The 12618-nt window shown below is 42.2% G+C and overlaps 1 pseudogene; it reads left to right on the top strand.

Annotated features, from left to right (window-relative positions):
• The window catches only part of LOC149874771 (uncharacterized), a 34008-nt pseudogene extending 23268 nt beyond the window's left edge, over positions 1–10740 (top strand).
• The last annotated feature ends 1878 nt before the right edge of the window (positions 10741–12618 follow it).

Genomic DNA, 12618 nt, shown 5'->3' with positions numbered 1-12618 from the left:
AGGGGAGAATGACGTCCCGAATTGCCCGTCCCTTTGGGGTACGCTTATTTATTAGAGTTATGTTTCTGAGGTTGCTGTAATACTATCAATGTGCTGCTTGTGTCACTTGTGTTTTTATATGGAGCTGTATCTCTCCCTTCTACACATTCTAACCCCCAATGGTACTACCTTGCAGGGTTTAGTTTCAATGAGGCTGGGTTCCTCCAGCTACCAAATCAATCAAACACATATACAGGTTAACAGAGCACATCTGAGTCAGGCCAGGTAACTCAGCATTTCCAGGCTGATACCCTCATACGCCCCAACCTGAGCACATGAATAGAGTATATCTGAGCTGGCTGGGTCAGTCAGCACAGCAGGACAATCTCAGCACAGCAGGACAATCAATAAAACACAGTCAGACACACACACAGTTTAATAGGGTACCTCTGAGTGGGGAGGGTTACTCAGCACTTCCAAGCTGACACCCTCGTGGGCCCACTCAGCAACCCCCCTTGTTTCAGAAGGACAATAATAACTGATGTTAGACACACATACACACATGCTAACAGGGTACATCTGAGTAGGCTGACAGTCAGCAGTGTTAGCTGATATCCTAGTGTGCCTCAAAACTCAGCACATCCCAATCTGTTGTCATAAGTGTCCTACTAGTAACTCCCTTGATGAACAGACCCCACAGGATCTTCAGGCTTTACAGGGATTTTTGGCTTAGGTAAAAGAAGCATTGCTACAGAGCAGGTTTGGAAGGTATAGGTTAAGGAAGAGTAAATGAGGTTTAGAGAGTATAGCAACCAGCTTGACTATAAAAATTATTTCATTGCCAGTTATGTAAAACTTATGATGATACTAGTAGTAACAGCCATACAAGGAAAAAACAAACAAAACAGTTAAAATATTACAGTTTCAATTAGGTATTTGGGGAAGTCTAGCTCAAGTCTGATCAGCAAAAGTCAGGTTTAGAAAGCTGTGCCTGGAGTAAGTGAGAGAAGAGAGAGAAGGACTGATTCAAGTCTGAGGTTTAGAAAGTAGGCTTAAACAAAAATGAGATAGAGAGAGAGAGGGAGAGAGTTGGGATCTCACCACTCCAAGGTTCCCAGGTGTTTGTTGACAGGCAGAGCCCCCAACACACTCACTGAAGGTACCCCAGGCAGAGAAGGAGTGGAACTGGTGCAGCTTTTGGATGTAAGCACCAGGACAGAAACTTGAGCTTGGGAAGGGGTTTTTGTAGGGAACTAACAATGGAGCACTAAGTTTGTTTACAGGTAAATGATGGCTCATATGCTGAATAATAGGAACTGATTACTCCCGGCTAGGGATAGCACAGGCAACTGGTGCCTCCTGAATCTGGTGGGCATGGCCAGTTAGCAACTGGGGAGGTGGGGGAGGATATCTCCCTGCAGCCGATCCTGCAGACTGGGTCATCAGACCATGTGGTGGATGGGTGTCACTAGACCAGGAAGATGATATAGATTGGCCCTGGAAGGCAAGTGGAGTCAATGCCAGCCCTGGCTGAAATTGGGCATGGGAGATCCATTTGCGGAGCCAAGATTCTGGATCCAGGTTGGCTGGATGGAGACATGTGCATAGGCAAATGGTGGACCAAAGGGGACCCTCAACATGGGTAGTTGGAATGGGCAGATGGGAGACTGCTTGCATCCAGGCTGCCACATCACTTGGATGACCTGTCTAGGCCCAGGAACATGCTATTAAGGTCCAAGATCCAGCCATGACACCCCTGAGTTGTCAGCCCTGCCTCCCACAGGGAGATCATTGCCCTTCCAAACAGGAGTGGTGGGGCAGGCTGCTGCCAACACTCCCCCAGCATGGAGAGTCCTGCTCTAAATGGTGATCATGAGGGAAACATTCCCCACCACACAGTGATTTGGAAATTCTGTGGGGCAGGAGGGTGTATGGGAGCTGCTGACCCATGGTCCAAGAAGCCAGGAATGTCCAATGGGGTTTGACCCAGGGAGCAGTAAAGTGGGAGGGGAGTGGGACCAGGCTAACCAAGACCCAATGCCAGGACCGGCATTGACTCCATTTGCCTTCCACAACCAACTCTCTAACCCCTAGCCACCAGCAGTGACTGGTATAGGTGAAGGGCCTCAGAAATGTTCTAGGCTGGTTGTGGAGTGGTGCTGTAGCACTCTGAATGGACCAGGGGGTGGGGAGGGTGACCAAACAGCCCACCATGCTAAGCCAGTCTACTCCAGGCCTGGGTACTGCTGCAGGGGAGTAGCACAGCCTCTGCAAGGATACGCAGCCATCTGGGCTCATGTTCAAGTTTTACAATTTTTCTTTGTTATGAACACAAACATTTTATCAGCATCAATATTTAATTAAACCAAGGGGCATCAGTTTTTTGCACGGCATTCCCCCTGCTGCTCCCAGGTTTGAGCCCACTTGACTGTCTCCCCTCCTCCCCCCCATCAACATCATAATTGTCTGGTGTAGCCAGGGTCTTTCCTCACTCTACTAACTGAGAAAATCATTCCAAGTTCCAGAAAGGGAAATGTTGCAGCTTTTGTTTACTACACACACTACCATTTGGGCAGCTTTAACATTTGATTAAAATGAGGCACATTTCTTCCTTAGGGTGCATTCCCCCACAGCCCTGGTGTGTGATCCTGGAAGGACTGTGGAGAGAGTAGGGGAGGGGAATCATTCCCAGGTACCCTGGATTGTGGGCAATGGTGCCTCTGATGTAGGGCTAGAGGAGCTTATGGAAGGAGCCCATGGCAGGTCATGGGCACTCAAAGTCCTCCAGCCCTACTCAACTGGGAAAGGCTTCTGATCCATGTGGGTGTGGAGCTAGTTGGTCAGAGCTTCACAAATCGAGACAGCCTGCTGCTGTGTGGGACCAGGGCCACCAACAGTGATGGGGGGGAGGGCATATAGGCTTCCAGGATACTCATAAACACACACAGAACCCAGGTAGCTGTGATGCACACACTGTGTGGGCATGTGCAGGATGGTCAGCTGGTGGCTTGTGTCCATGAGGACACATGCTATGACAAGCTGCTGCTGCATGAGGTCCAGGTGGGAGACCATGATGCCCCCACCCCAGCCAATCAGGAGTGTCTTGGCTGCTCAGCTCTACTTTGGAGTTTTCAGCAGCTCAGGAAGCCCATAGGGCACGCTGAGAGGCATGCAAGACCCACCTACCTGTTGGGCTCATGCCATGCAAGCAGGCTCCAAGCTCCCCTCCCCCAGCACAATCAAGGTCTAATGTGTGTTCTGTTTGCTCCCAACCTAACCTTGGATGCTTAGAGTACAGCTCAAAAGTTAGTGTGCATTAGCTTCTGGCTTGAATGCCTACGCTTACCCTCATACCCAAATGTCTAGCCTTACCAGCAGGTTAGACATTTGACTTTGATGGTTTAGTTCAGTGGAGGCAAATGTTTTTGGCAGATGTGCCACAAATTACCCCCCACACCTCTAAGACCCACTCTGATACCCTTTCCCTACCCGACTGCCTGCTCTGCTTTCTGTCCTGTGCTCTGTCTGGGAGATACCGCTTTGCTTTTTGTTTCTGGGTTGGCTCCACTGTCCTGTGTTCCCTGTCATTCTGCAATATGCTACTTGTCCCCTTCCCAGGTATTGCAATTTTGCTTGGGGCTCTGACTAGATGGCCTCGAGGGTTTGCTTCCAGCCCTACTTTCTTATGATTCTTTATCATACTAGTCTCTGATTTCTTATGGATTTTTAAAACTTGATGAATAAGCTTTACAAATAGATGTTTTTTTGTGAGGAAGCATAGTTATCAGCCAGAAAAAATATATATTGACTGCGAATCTGTCTATTCTAAGGTTTCTATAAAGGTGCCGTTTCCTATTTCCTCATCATAAAGAGTTTTGTTTTCAGTTCTTTTTTTGCTGGCAGTTATATTTGCAAGTATTAAACAGCATAAACTTTTAAAACATCCTATTATGTATCTTACAAACTATGAATAAAGAGAGGTCACTATTTGCTTATGTCCAAATATCCTCACAAAATCATTTCCACAACAGTACAGAGAAATAGTTTATTTTCATAACAGCCTTTGTTGCTGAAGTCACTAGTCTGTGTGCCCTTGTGTGTGTACTTTCCCATGGATGGGACCTAGCTGTGGTGCCTCAGAACTGAAGCAACCTCTTTTCCTGTAATTCACTAAATGTTTCTTCCTGCTGCTGAATAATTAGCCTGCAAAAGACTCTATTTTTGCATCACCATCATGTGTTGTGTTTGGTTTGCTTAATGCATTAAGAGATCAATTTGCAATCTATTAAATCTGTCCCTTTGCATAGGGTTGTGCATCATTCATCACACCTAATCTCATTTGTATTACCTCTGTCAACACTGCAGCCTTTATAAAGTTTGAATCCTTTTGATGGCCATGTGGTCTCTATGCTGTGTATATCAGCCGAAGTAATTTTTGGTTTTAAATGTGTGCAATTCATACGGGAAAAAACAGGTATTATTTTCTGTTAAGTGATCTTAATAAAACTATCTTAAAATGCAGCCATAGCAAAGACTAACTTAAACGAGTTTGTTCAATTAAGAAGATAATCAGAATAAACAACAATACATTCATGCTGCTTCCGATGGTATTGACAGCCAACAATTGTTTTTCACTCTAAATTTGGAATTTCCTGCCTCCTTTTTACAGGATAGTGTGATAATCCTAATAGCAAAGCCAATTTCCAATAGTTTATTTCCAAAAGGAGTTTTATGTTTTCTCTCCAAGACCTGAAGAATGATTCACAATTAGTAGTCTAATGAAGGCTGCTATATATGGGCTCCATTTCACTGGCTTTCAGTCACAATTTTTAGATCCAACGTGACAAATCCTTAGGATTAGTCATGAATGAGATTGTCTTGGACTGAAACTATTCGGTAAACAAGATCATCTGTAACAAGATTATCCTGTGATGAGATAAACCACAGAGGAATTCAAGTTATGATAATAAGATCCACCAGTGCTATCACATGAAAAGAGAAAGTTGTGTTAGATTGCATATATGGGCACCTGCATTGCAACAGACATGTATAAAGGTGGTGGAAATGGGTAACAAGGTCTCCTGAAGCACAGCGGCATTTAAATTATTAATAGTTGTGAAGTGCTTTGAGGTCTACAAAGGGAGAGTTCTCCAGAAGTGCAAAATACTATCATTATTTCATATGTGGAAGACTATTACTCAATCTGACTACATGCATATTATATCAGCCTAGCTATTTGGTAATCAGATAGTTTTTGAACTGGAAAGATTTGCAATGCATCTGTTAACATAATACAACCTTCTGAGCTTCTAAGTTCTACAGAAACATTTATGTATTATTCAAAGCTTTTTAATAAAATTGCTAGGCAACACAATTGTTTGTGTCAAGTGTAAGCTTTTTAAACTATGAATAACAAGGTAAGGACAAGTATTGTTTTCCTTACCTATCTATTCAGTAATGATAATGCTTAGCTAGTTCTTTTATTTCATTAGAATTACTAGCATAGGTAAGATGAACTGGATTTCATCTTGACTAATAAGTTAAAGGACACTAGCGTTTAACACTAGATTGAAGATACTATTAATAAGTTGTTTAATAATTTAGCACTTTGCTAAATTTAGTCTACGTTAAAAACAATAAAAAAAATATATATTGCTAGACAGATTTAGAAATTATTACCCAGGTATGAAGAGGACAAAAGTAGCATAGCAATAAAGCTGGATGGTATGAACTATTAGAATAATATTAAGGGGGGCTTGTATGATAGCATTATACAACTTTAACATAACTAGTGATTTTAAATATTTTAATAAATATGGACTTTTAATTTATAAAATGTACATTAAGATAATACAAAAGTAACAAAAAATGCAGTCCCTGCGAATAGAATGTTTGAAATTTTGATTTTTTTTTTATTAGCACATATCTAAAATGATTTTTGATTTTAGGATTGTTTTTACACCACGTGAAGATATGTGTGGATTCTTTAAAACTCTGGCAGGAAGAAAGTTGGCAAAGGTTCAGCATGAAGCTGTGAAACCAAGTAGACACCGACACAAAGCGAGATCAGATAGAAGGTAACACCATTTACCTTATTTTAATATTGCCCTTATTCAGTGCTAGAAGAAAGTGGCTTTTAAAATTTTTTTTACTGTTGCCATATATCAGTGTGCCTTGAATAGACTCATTTCTGAGCCAGAATAAATAAGGGGAAAATGCCAAACTTCACTCCTTTAAAAGACTTACATTCTGATAAGCACATAAAACAGCCTGAGTGGCAGGAATGCCTCTTCAGACCTCAAACTTCAATTGAAGCTTAATAGAAATGACAGCAACCTACAAATCAGATTATCAATTTATGTAACAGGAAGCAATGCTGAAATAATATTTATAAATGAGGAAGGAAATGAAGGGGACTATAATATTTGCACTTAAAAACACAGATGTGCATTAACTTTCAGAAACGTAACACAATAATGCCAAATTTTTGCCACATTCTGGAGCCCAGAAAATCACAACAAGCTTTACTAGAACAAACAGTGTTATAATGTTGAGACCAAAAATGAGAGAGAGTAGAAAGAATTTAAAACATGACGGGCTACTAGAATAAAGAGGACAAAATTACAAATGCTGTTACGTCAGCTTACTGCAGAGTTGCCTCTAGACTAGTAGTTGGCAACATTTTTGGAGCACTGGGCCAAAATAACATTGCTGTCTCTGAGGTGGGCTACAGCTTCTAATCCATTCACTGTCACTTCACCCCACCATTGCTGCTGATGGAGATTTGACCTGCCATAGAAGTGCCCCAGTGTTGAAATTCTGCCAAAGTATATTACCACTGATATGTGGGTTTTACGGGCTGAATAAAATAATTTAGCAGACCAAAACTTGGGATTACCAGGACTGCCTCAAATTGGACATCAGGGGCACAGACGGAAGTGGAACTTTTCAAGCAATCTGGCCCCAAAAGTGCCCTACAGCCAAACCATAACACACACGTACAACCACAGAGGGCTTTTAAAATGACTATTCACATGAAAAATTAACCCTGGTTAACCCTGGTTAAATCAAGTATTACATCAGGGCACTTATAAGCAGAGCACTTTAGGGAATTTGGATTCCCCTCAGGATTAAAAAAAAATTATGTTTTATCACATTGGGGGCATGGCTATACAGCCCTGCCCCTTGGGTTATCAGAGAAAAAGAGAGGGAGGACTTGGCTTCTGAATGGCTAGAGCTGGAGGGGGGGCAGGTAATGGGACCCTTTCACCTCATGCCCCTCTCCAGCTACCCCCATTAGTGTGTTGGGGGGATCTGGGTTAGGCCCCCAAGGTGAGGGGGCTCCATTCCCACTCCACTCCCAGTTGCTAAATGGCCAGAGATGGGAGAGGTGAGGTGAAATAGAGCCTCCGCCCCTCACAGGCCCAACCTGGCTCCTCCCAATACCCCCTCCAGGGTAGCCAGGGGGGGCATGACGGTGGCGGGGGGGGGGGGCATTCTCTGCCTCCTCCCTCTCAGTTCTGGCCATTCAGCAGCCCACAGCTTTATGCTAGCTGCTCCTGGTTACTGAATGGCCAAAGCTGAGGGGGAGGGCATGAGCAATGGAGACCTCTCACCCTGGGGGCATAACCCAGTTCTCCCCAATATCCCTACTGGGGTATCTGGGGGGTATGTGGTAAAGGCAGCCTGTTTTCCACCTTCCCACTCAGCTCTGGCCATTCATCAGCCAAGTACTTCTTCCTACCTGCCCCTTTCTCACTGATAACCCCACAGTTGGGGGGGAGGGGCTAGGGAGAATGACATTTTGGAAGCCTCCTGGGAGGCTACTGGAGTGCCTCCACCTGGTGGCCTGGTCTGATACAGGCTGGCTCTAGCCCTCACTCCCCACTGACCCAACATCTATTGGCCTGGAGGAGGCACTTTAACTTGTGACACTTTATGTAAAGTGCCATGAGTTAGAGCAGAGCTCTAATGTCTGTTTGTGCCCCTGTTTACAGCCTAAGGGAGCCTACTGTGGCCATCTGTACATGGATTAGGTTTATCAGGGCTGCCTTTAAGCATGCTATGGTATTATGCATGGGCTACCTACCAAATCAGTAGTGCAGTCATTTCCACATGACATCCCAAGAGACTAACTAACAACATCACTCATCAGTGCTAATGCCTAATGGAAGCATAGCACAACCATGGTTCCACTGCCTCTGATTTATGAAGCATCCTGCTTAGAGCAGCACTGGATGTTTGAGGATATCAGTGGTGGAAAGAGTATATTACTGTGCAGACAGCCTGAGAATGGTTATTTTGTCCTTTCCCATTAGCATTTTTTCATCCATTCTATCCATATTCATTTTTCTCTTAATACCTACACAAAAGAGTTTTATTTGCAACAGAAAAAATAATGGTTAGGCTAGTGCAGTACTAGGGATATTGTCATACTCATCAGGCATGTCTACAAGTGCACTGTAATGTGCAGTAGACTATTTTACTGCTTATTAAAGTATCACAAAAAACTGACATTAAACTAATGCACAGTAAAATAGTCTACCATGCCTAAAGCATCATGTAAAAACTGTGCAACTGTGCTACTGTACATTAGGGCAGCCTAATGTACAATAAATTATTATCTCATATTGGAAGTAATACATTTAATGCACATTAGAAAAGTTGTGTTAATGCATGTGTAGATGCTTCCATTATCATTCTCTCTGACTCCCAGTTCTTTCCTCTTACTATGAGCTTTTTGACATGAGGAACTTCTCTGTGTTCTGTGTACATGTATCACCTAACACAATGAGATCCTGGGCCCTGGTGGTTGGTCATGAGATCCTGGGCCCAAAATGAAAATGCAGCAGTATTAGTAGTACTAATAGTAGTAGTAATAGTAGTAGTAATATCTTCATAGCAAGGGCGGTGATCTTCATAAATATGTTGTTATATAATCTGTAGCTTTGGCTACTTCAGATTAAGTGCCAGGAAGACAATTTTCTTTTTTTTAGGGCTGTTATTAAGGGAAATATTTTTAAACAGCGACTAGTTTTTCATAAAGAATCTCACAATGACACAGTATTATGTTCTTCACTGAAACCAAACCCATATTTTAGAAATGCATGAAGCCAGGGTTCAGGAACAGGTCTGGAAATTTTGCACCTTAACCAGCAATGTCTGAGGGGAAAGAACTGCATATGCACAGTTCCAGTGGGTAGAAAGAGGATTGTATATTTCTTGAGCAGTGTCTGTGGTTGGACCTTTAGAAGCTACTGTTTAATATTTCAGCTATAGGTTATATAAGGATATTTTTAGGGAGAGACAAATGCTTGTGTGTCAGGGAGGGAAAGACAAAATAGGATAAACCCACTGGTCAGACCTATTCCATACAATAACTCACTGATCTGAGTGAAAGATTGTGATTTTTCAAACAGGATATACAAGTATTACAGGCAGAGAGAGAGAGAGGAGAGAGAGAGGAGAGAGGGATTGGAAACGAACGGTATTGCATCTTCTCTGATTCCTAGTACTTAGCAGGACTAACTTGTATGTTCAGGCATTTCAGCAATTTTCATTATTAGCAGCACACATTAAATTAAGATATTACTATAGAAGTAACTGAAGAGCAAAAAGTCTTGACTGCAACAAGAGCAATTTTAAAAGTAAAGGTCTGATTGTTCTTGTGTTTATGTATGCATAAATCAGCAGTGAAGCAATGAACTCCATAGACTATTCCTTACACTAGTGTGAATGAGAAAAACGGAATTTAATAAGGCATTTGCAAGAACAATATTGTTAGCATAAGACACTTTTTAAACTCTACTGTATGAGAGTGTATTATCAAGAGTGAGTAAAGCACCCTGCTATTGTGAAACATTCCAGCTACCCAATAAAAAGTGTATAGACTCAAGAAAACATTCAGTTACCAAGAAACGAGACAGCATCTGCAGCTAACTTTAAGGAAAATGCACTATTCTAAACCTGAGCTCCCTTCCATAAAATCCTTATTCAAAGTATATATTCAAAATTTAAATCTAGGAAGCATTGTTAGAAACAACAGCTCTACTGTAGTTGGCTTTGAAAATTGCTGAGTCCTATTTTTCGACAATGAATTGGAAAATCCCCCTTGATGTTCCCTGTTTTAACATTCCATTTAGGGGATGAGATGAAAGCCGGCAGCAGTGACAATGATTCAAAAGGATTTAAAGGTAGGTTGTAAATTCCAATGGGGGTTCCAAAATCTTAGTGTATGTAAACAATTAAATCAATCATCTAATCCCTTTACTATGTGGGTTGGTGAACTCACTTCCCTGTATGGCAGCTATTTAATATAAGGTAGAGGTTTATCATTTTATTATCATGGAGTCTTTATGTAACCACTTCCATTCATTTTAGGTTTTTCCTTCTATTTTATATAGAAAATAATGAAGTATCAAATAATTCAACTATGTACTTCATCTTAAATGAATTATACAAATAAATAGGCTTATTAAAATAATTTGACAAAATCAAAACCAATTGGTTTTTTAGGCTATGATTGTATCTGGATGCACAAAACAGGGGTAATAAAAGAAATCCCTGCCTGCTATTCATTTCCACACTTTAAGCCCCTAAAATAGCTGTATTTCAGAATATCATTTCACTAATCTTTTGCCAATAGTATTTGTTACTATTGAATATCTGGGTGATGTTGTACTGGGGGTCTGCTATTGGCCACGAAACCAGAAGGAAGTAGTGGATGAGGCCTTCTTCAAACACCTCTTAGAAGTTTCCTGATTACAAGCCCTGATTCTTATGGGGGACTTCAAATCACCGTGACATCTGCTGGGAGGGCAATACAGCAGTGTTCAGGCAATTCAGGAAGTTTTGGGAGAATATTGGGGACAGCTTCCTGGTGCAAGTGCTGGAGCGGCCAACTACAGCCCATTCTCTTCTTGACTTGCTGCTCACAAGCAGGGATGAATCAGTGGGGAATATAGTAGTAGATGACAACTTGGGCAGCAGGGACCATGAGATGATAGAATTCAGGATCCCGAGGAAAGGAAGGGTGGAGAGCAGCAGAGTAAGGACCCTGGACTTCACAAAAGCAGACTTAGATTCTCACAAGGACCTCATGGGCAGGGGTTTGAGGGGGAGAGGAGTCAAGGAGCGCTGACTGTACTATAAAGAAGCCTTACTGAGAGTGCAGGAACAAACCATTCTGATGTGTAGGAAAACTAGCAAGTATGGCAGAAGACCAGCTTGGCTTAGCAGGAAACTCTAGTGAATTAAATCACAAAAAGGAAGCTTATAAGAAGTCAAAACTTGGACACATAACTGGGTAAGAATATAGAAGAACTAGGGAAGAATATTGCTTGGGTATGCAGGGATGAAGTCAGGAAGGCCAAAGTGCAATTGGAGTTGCAGCTAGCAAGAGATGTGTACGGTAACAAGAAGGGTTTCTACAAGTAACAAGAAGGGTTTCTACAAGTATGTCAGTAGCAAAAGGAAGATCAAGGGAAGTATGGGTCCCTTTCTGAATGGGGAAGGCATCCTTGTGACAGAGGATGCAGAAAAGGCTAAAGTGCTCAATGCTTTCTTCCCCTCAGTCTTCACAGGCAAGGTCAACTCCCAGGCTACTACACCTAGCAGCACAATTTGGGGAGGGGGAGAGCAGACCTCAGTGGTGAAATAACAGGTTAGGACCCACTTAGAAAAACTGGACATGAAAAAGTCTATGGGCCCAGATGGGATACACCCAAGGGTGCTAAGTGAGTTCACAGTTGTGATTGCAGAGCCACTGGCTATCATCTTTGAAAACCCAAGGTGATCAGAAGTCCAGGATAACTGAAAAAGGGCAAACATAGTGCCCGTATTTAAGAAAGGGAAAAAATTAGGATCCAGAAAACTACATACCAGTCAGTCTCACCTCAGTTACTGGAAAAAGCATGGAGCAGATCCTCAAATAATCCATTTCTAAGCACTTGGAGGAGAAGCAGGTGATTAGGAACAGGTCAGCATGCATTCACCAAGGGCAAGTCATGCCTGACCAACCTGACTGCCAAACTTGTTCACTGGCATGATGTGGCATCGGATCAAGCATCGTAAAGTCAAAACCGATGTCAGAAAGATGAAACAGGGTGTCAATTTATGAATGTTGTGAGTGCTAATCATTGCTACTCAAAATGTCAGAAGTTGAGGACTGCCTGTACCTCATATTAGAAATAATAAACTTAATGCATAGTAAAAAAGGTGCATCGATGCACGTGTAGATGTGCCCAGAGTGTTAAGAACAAAATGGGAAGCTATTCAGGATGAAACAAGTTACCAGTTACTGTAAGAGTTTAAGATTCAAAGTGCTTTCTTGGATGCTTAAATGGAATTTAGACAGGGCTTAGCCACTTAATTCTAGAAAGAGCTTCAAATTGGCCTTGTGCTAGGACCCATGAAATTCATTAGTCTGCATACTTCTCCAGGTTTCTACAGGATGGTTTCTAAGCATACTCAGAAGTGATTCAGTGGGTGCACTGAAGCACACCACAGCCCCTAATTCCTATGTTACTTCTACCATGAATTAAGAGTATTGCTGAGAAGAACCTAAAGTCCTGTTAAATCCCCGGAGAAGTCCTCACTGATAGGGCTACAAAGTACTGGTATCTGGGACTGCTTTTTCCA

The sequence above is a fragment of the Crocodylus siamensis genome, chromosome 1 (genome assembly GCF_052110815.1).
Source record: "Crocodylus siamensis isolate JL-2025a chromosome 1, ASM5211081v1, whole genome shotgun sequence".
Lineage (NCBI taxonomy): Eukaryota > Metazoa > Chordata > Crocodylia > Crocodylidae > Crocodylus > Crocodylus siamensis.
Note: the sequence above shows the minus strand (reverse complement) of the source record. Positions and strands in the feature narration are given on the sequence as shown.